Raw genomic sequence first — 6,000 nt, forward strand, 5'->3', positions numbered from 1 at the left:
GCGTCCCATATAAAGTAGAGGAAGATGGGCGTGGATGTTAGCCCAGGGCCAGTCTTCCTCAGCAAAAAGAGGAGGATTGCCAGATGTTAGCTCAGGGCCGATCTTCCTCACAAAAAAAAAAAAAATACGGGCAAAAACACAGCAGCATAATAACAAAACCTACTTGGGTAGCTTATGTGAGAGGTAATAGACTAGAGAGTAGCTGTGGACATGTGCCAGATCAAGAAGGGAGGGGCTCATATGTCGTGCTAAGGAACTTATTTACTCGCTTAACCACATGGGAAACCATTAAGAGTTTTAAAAGAGAAACCACATGATCAGATATGAATTTTAGCAAGCCTATGCTAGCAGCAGTGTGGAAGACAGATTAGAAGGGCAAGAGACTGAAAGACTAAAGATAGGGAGAGGAGTTAGGTGACCCTTATTCCAGTAGACCTCTGAACAATTCTAAATGAGATAGTGAGGGCACAACTGAACTAACACATAGCAATATGGAGGAGTAGAAAGAAGTTTAAGAAATATTTAAGAGGACGTGGTAACTAATAAAATGCGGAGAATGGTGAAGAAGAAATCTAAGATATCAGCTAAGTTTCTGACTTGACTAGCTGATTCAAAACAGTTGGAAGAAACAAATTTCAGTCTCCTATAGCTTACAGGACTTAAGACCAGAGTGTTCTTTCCAACTGTAGAATTACACATCTAGGCTTTAGTCCTATTCAAGGCCAGACTACAATGAAAGGAACGATTACCTCCAGTACAGCAATCTAGCCTCCAAACACTAAGCAGTACACCACCAGAACTAGGGGGTGGGGAGCAGCAATAAGACGACCCTGGAAATAGGCTAAAGGGACCCATAGGCTGAGGTAGGTACATTAATTTTGCATAACTCCCAACAAAGCATAACTCCTCTCTCATAAAGGAGACTAGGTAGGGCTGAGGACCATGACTAAGTTTCAAGGGTGTGTCAGTCAGCTATATGGCTGGCTAGTTTTCAAGGGTGTGTCAGTCAGCTATATGGCTGGCTAGTAAGCTAAACAGAAAAGAAGGCAGAATCTGAGTGAAAGAAGAAATGAAAATCCCTAATGTTAGCAACCAGAGAGATGGACAAAAGTCTCAAAAGCAATGACAGCAGGGAAGTGACACTGACTGACTTAGGCATCTGTATGCAAGGAGCATTCTCACATAAAAATTTTAAGAACTCTATGTGCCAACTACTGGTCAAAAATTAAAATGTGATAAAGAATTTCAACATAACCATTTATTCATTTACTAATGTTTCTAGCTACTAATGTACCAGAAATTGTAAAAAATATAAACACAATTTTTATTGATTAATGGCATCATATTTGTATAGGCCTTACAGCTTTCAGTAAACTTCAGCATAAATTACATTATATACAGTCCTCAAAAGGGATGTTGTAATATTTTCCTATAAATTACTATATATCCATATAATAAAAGGCAATAGGGGCCGGCCCTGTGGCTTAGAGGTTAAGTGTGCGCTCTCCGATGCTGGCGGCCCGGGTTCAGATCCCGGGCGTGCACCAACACACCGCTTCTCCAGCCATGCTGAGGCCGCATCCCACATACAGCAACTAGAAGGATGTGCAGCTATGACATACAACTATCCACTGGAGCTTTGGGGGGAAAATAAATAAATAAATAAAAAAATCTTTAAAAAAAAAAAAAAAAAAGGCAATAGAAGACAGATGTCACAAAAGACACCAGAACTGTTATTAGAGCTCAGAGAAACGACCACATCACACTGTAATTGATGGAAGAGTTGGACCTTAAAAGGTAAGTGGGATTTTATGGAGCAGAGATGGGAGAAGATCTTAACCGAAGCAAAAGTATTGCCATGAATCAAGCTATGGAGCCAAGAAGGCAACAAAAATATTTGGAGATGAGTGAGTATGTGCACAGAACACAAGTCCAGTAAAAGGTTTCATGGTCAAATAAGTTTGGGTAATAAGGCATACCCCTGTCTAGAACTATAATGGCTAACAGCATAAGAAAGGTTCTTGGGAAAACCTGTAATAGACATTAACTTCATCAACAAAATTTTTGAAAAGCTTCTCAAATTTATTTTACCAGGGAATGACTCCTCCACCCAATATAACATCATGAAACCTAGGTCAGAACATCACCATAGTGAGAAAGAATTTATTCTGACATAAAATGTCAACACATGCAAGATATGACAATAATGAAACTGATTTCTCCCAAAAGTAATATTACTTGATATTTTATCCTTACTGTTCATTAAGTTTACTGCATGTCCAAATTGCTGTGTCTTATATCTTTTTCTCCAAAAAAGCATTAAATGGATAATCTACCAAAGGAAGTAGCTGTCTACTCTGAAGAAAATTTCTTAGATTCATAAAATTTTTTTGAGTCATCCAAAAGTTAAATACTAGACGATATTAAAGGAAAACCACACACACACAAATACAAGGCTCAGACTATAACCAAAGGTAGAAAGGTAAACAATAATCCAACAAAAAGATGCTATGGAAGACTCACACTTGAAAACTAAATAATTTTCATGATTTTACAAGACAGAAACTGTTCAACTACTTCCCATAAGGGCAAGAAATATATTTAACTTGGTTTCTGTCAAAGTTGTAGAGCAAATCTCTCTATATTTCAGCAGTGCAAATGGGCAGTTTCTCCACATGGGTTCATCTTTCATTTCATACTTAATTGAAGAATATTTATTTTTAAAAATCAAAATGAATCATAGCTACAATGTTTATATACACATGTGAATGCAAATACAAAAAAAAAACACAAAATAAAGAGTTTATTAGAGTGTAGGATGAGGGTTTAAAAAAAAATTTCCAGAGTTTCTGTAACTTTACATTACTTTTATAATTGAAAACTAAGTGAACCTATGGTGCCATATTTCTCATCCTATCTTTTCTTGTACCATTTTGACTAGTCTTACCCGCAATACAGAGCAGGCATTGAGAGCAAGAGCTCTGAAATCATACTGCCAAGCTTCAGTCTCAGTTCTGACATTTACTGAGACCTTGGGCAAGCTAACAAAATCCTCCAAGCCTCAGTTTCCACATCTGAATAATGCAAAAACTGAATGTACCAACTTCATGGGGTTGGTGTGAGAATTGAGATAATCCACAAAAATCACTTAGGAAAGATCCTGAACCATAGAATTCACCAACATGTCATAACAGGAAATGAAAAGTCTATCACCAACATGATCTGGAAAACAGCCAATTTACTAACATAAAAGCGTAACCTCAGCAAATCTGTTCCCCTGAACTGTATAGATCCAAGACCAGGTAAAATATTTACATACTAATGATTCAAAACACATGCTAAAGCACAATTTCCAAGTAAAGATATAGGTACTATACATTCATATTGACCTCTTAAACAAAACAATTTGACCTGTTTTTCAAGCAAAGAATCAAAGTCTTTGAAGAGTGTGGGACGTAGGGTGCAAGAGGGGGATGCAATCTGTCATGGATTCTGCCAACAGCGGCTGTTCTTACTAACCAGAGGTCATAAAAGCTCACTCAATTTGAGGAAATATCTGTAGGTCACACACCTGGTTTTTAAACCATACTACGTAACAAGAAAACAATCAGCAGCAGCAGCTCTATGAAAATCAACAATGTATACATTAACATTTTAACTCCTATATGTACTCTTGAGCTACACAGATAGAATTTTCTAGTGACTCACAAAAGCACATAAAATTGACATCAATTAAATTAATTCCATACCGACTTCATCAAGAAAAGAATCTTCTAAATTAACTCTTTAGAGATGAAAAGAAAAGGATTTCTGGGAAGATTCAACAATCAATGACACAAGCCACAATGATGCTGCAGTAACTGAACTGCATGGCTCAAAAAAGTTTATAGTTTGCAGAAATGAACTTTTGAATTACAAAAAATATAACTGGTATGTCACTGTTGATTCAATTCTCACAGACAAAAATTTTTTTCCAAAGGAAACAGAAATATCAGCTTCTAATATGCATAATGTATATGTAATTATCTTCTATGTGCTCGTTTTAAAACGCTATATAAACACAGCATATTATATGCAAAGTTAATTTCTAAGGTAGTTTCTGGTTCAAGTTTAAGATTAAAACACAAATGTTATATATACAGACTACGTCTTGATATACACATAAATCTAAAGATAGAAAAACTGAACATTAACGTCAAATTTGGGCAAATATAGCGAAAGTAAAACCCATTGAGTTCAAAATCTTTTCCTGGAACCTACTTCCGTTCTATTCAAAGGTCCTTCGACGGTTCCTGAAGGAAATAGGTAAAATCTTAAAAAATGGCTGAAGGTATACACCTAATCAGTGGGTTTAACATCATGTAGGTGGGTTTAACATCAGGTAGGTAAATTTACTGTAAGAGAAACCAAGATTAGAGCCCTGGCATTACAGTTGACCCCAAATCCGTGAACATGACAGCTAACGAATCTTCACTCATACAATGCGACTCACCTTGCAGCTCAGAGGCATAGCAAAGTCGGTGGCTGTTTTTTGCGCTGCCTTTGGATTCTGCATCTGTTTCAAACCTAAAACCTAGCTACCCTGGGAGCTCCACCTGAAGCAAGCTTGACACAACGAAAACTATCGCGGTTTAAAAGATACCTGAGGTTTTTACTGAAGAGGTTATGGAAATTTTGCCAGGTGGGACTTTTTTGGTCCTCCTTCAAACACAGGAGCAGCATTAAGTTAAATCCGCTTGCTTTATAGGGCCCCAGAGTCAACCTGCTTCTACCCAAAATTAAAAATAAAAATCTCCAACCTCACTTCCCTCTTAAAAGACTAAAACTGAATCTATGCTCCAACTCGGAGAAAAAAGTAGAATGGCTTTCAACCCACCATAGCCTCCTCCCTCATTACGCAGCCCGATTCCCGGCCGCGGGCGAACTGGGACTATGAGAAAGGGGTGTGGGCTCCGGCCCAGCGCGGCCCCGACCCACGGAAGGGGAAGAGAAGCTGCCGGAGTCGGGAACCCGACAGGTGCGCCGACGCGTGACGTCACCGCGTTGACGTGAACGGCCGTTCAGCGTCCGGCTGCCGCAACACCTCCTCCTCCGGCCACGGTTGGAGCCGCGTCGGCGCCTATTGGGCAACCTGGGAACGGTGGGCGGGCCGAGGCTGGGGCGCCCGGAGGAGTAGCGGGGCGAGCCGCAGAGTCGTGAAGGGCCGCCCTGGGTGTGAAAGCGTACCCCCGTGATTAACTCACGTCAGTCACGCTTTGCTGTTTGCCCCGCTGGTGACCTCGCGAAAGCACGGGAGGCGGCCGCCCTCTGGGAAGCATGCTCAGAGTGGCGCCGTGCGTGCCCAGCGTGCTCGCGAAGCTCGGCTTCCACGCCGGCGAGAGCAGACGGCGGCGTCCGGCGGCCGCGCGTGCAGCGCCGGCGAGCTTCGGGCCCGAAGTGAAAAGCAAAAGCAGCCGTCGCCGGGCGCTGCTTCCGAAAACTTAGATGGAGAGAAATGTGGGCCTTCGCATTTAGACCAGCGCCAAATGCGGCCTTTGCTTGGGTCACCTCGCCGTATGCGTCGTCGCAGGTTATATGCCTTACATAAGTGTAAAAAAACTGATAACCCGAATTTAGCCAGTACGCATTTTCAAAAACAATGCCTGGGAATTAAATATTTTGGAGAAAATATATGCTCAGAGTTTTCTACACGGTAGAATTGAGTTTATTTCCTTTCAGCAAACATTTATTGAGCTCTTAACAGTGTGCCAGTTACAGAGTTCAATAAACCCGACCTCCATGCTCAAGGAGTTTGGATATTCCGATGCAGTAGTAAATGACTGCTCAAGACAAGGAGCACTCTTTTGAGAGGATAGTGAGGGAAGGAATCTTGACAGAGGAGTTGACATCCGATCTGGAGTTTGAAGATTGAAAAAAGTTAGGGGAGGGCGTTGATGGGATAGAACAGTAGCTGGTAGAAATTTCAGACAAGAGAGGAAGAAATGTGAAGATATATGTTGT

General features: G+C 40.8%; 1 protein-coding gene across 4 annotated transcripts in view; it reads right to left on the reverse strand.

Moving 5' to 3' along the window:
- The window catches only part of CLCN3 (Cl-/H+ antiporter 3), an 87,958-nt gene extending 82,962 nt beyond the window's left edge, over positions 1-4,996 (reverse strand). For 2 of the 4 annotated variants that reach the window (XM_087437434.1, XM_004433483.3), the window contains exon 1: positions 4,493-4,996. The gene's annotated coding sequence lies outside the window, so the exon portion shown is untranslated. The remainder of the gene's footprint in view (positions 1-4,492) is intronic. The other 2 variants (XM_087437433.1, XM_004433485.3) reach the window with 2 other exon arrangements.
- Positions 4,997-6,000: the final 1,004 nt, after the last annotated feature.

Source organism: Ceratotherium simum, chromosome 12, assembly GCF_057802395.1.
Source record: "Ceratotherium simum simum isolate JZ-2026a chromosome 12, ASM5780239v1, whole genome shotgun sequence".
Lineage (NCBI taxonomy): Eukaryota > Metazoa > Chordata > Mammalia > Perissodactyla > Rhinocerotidae > Ceratotherium > Ceratotherium simum.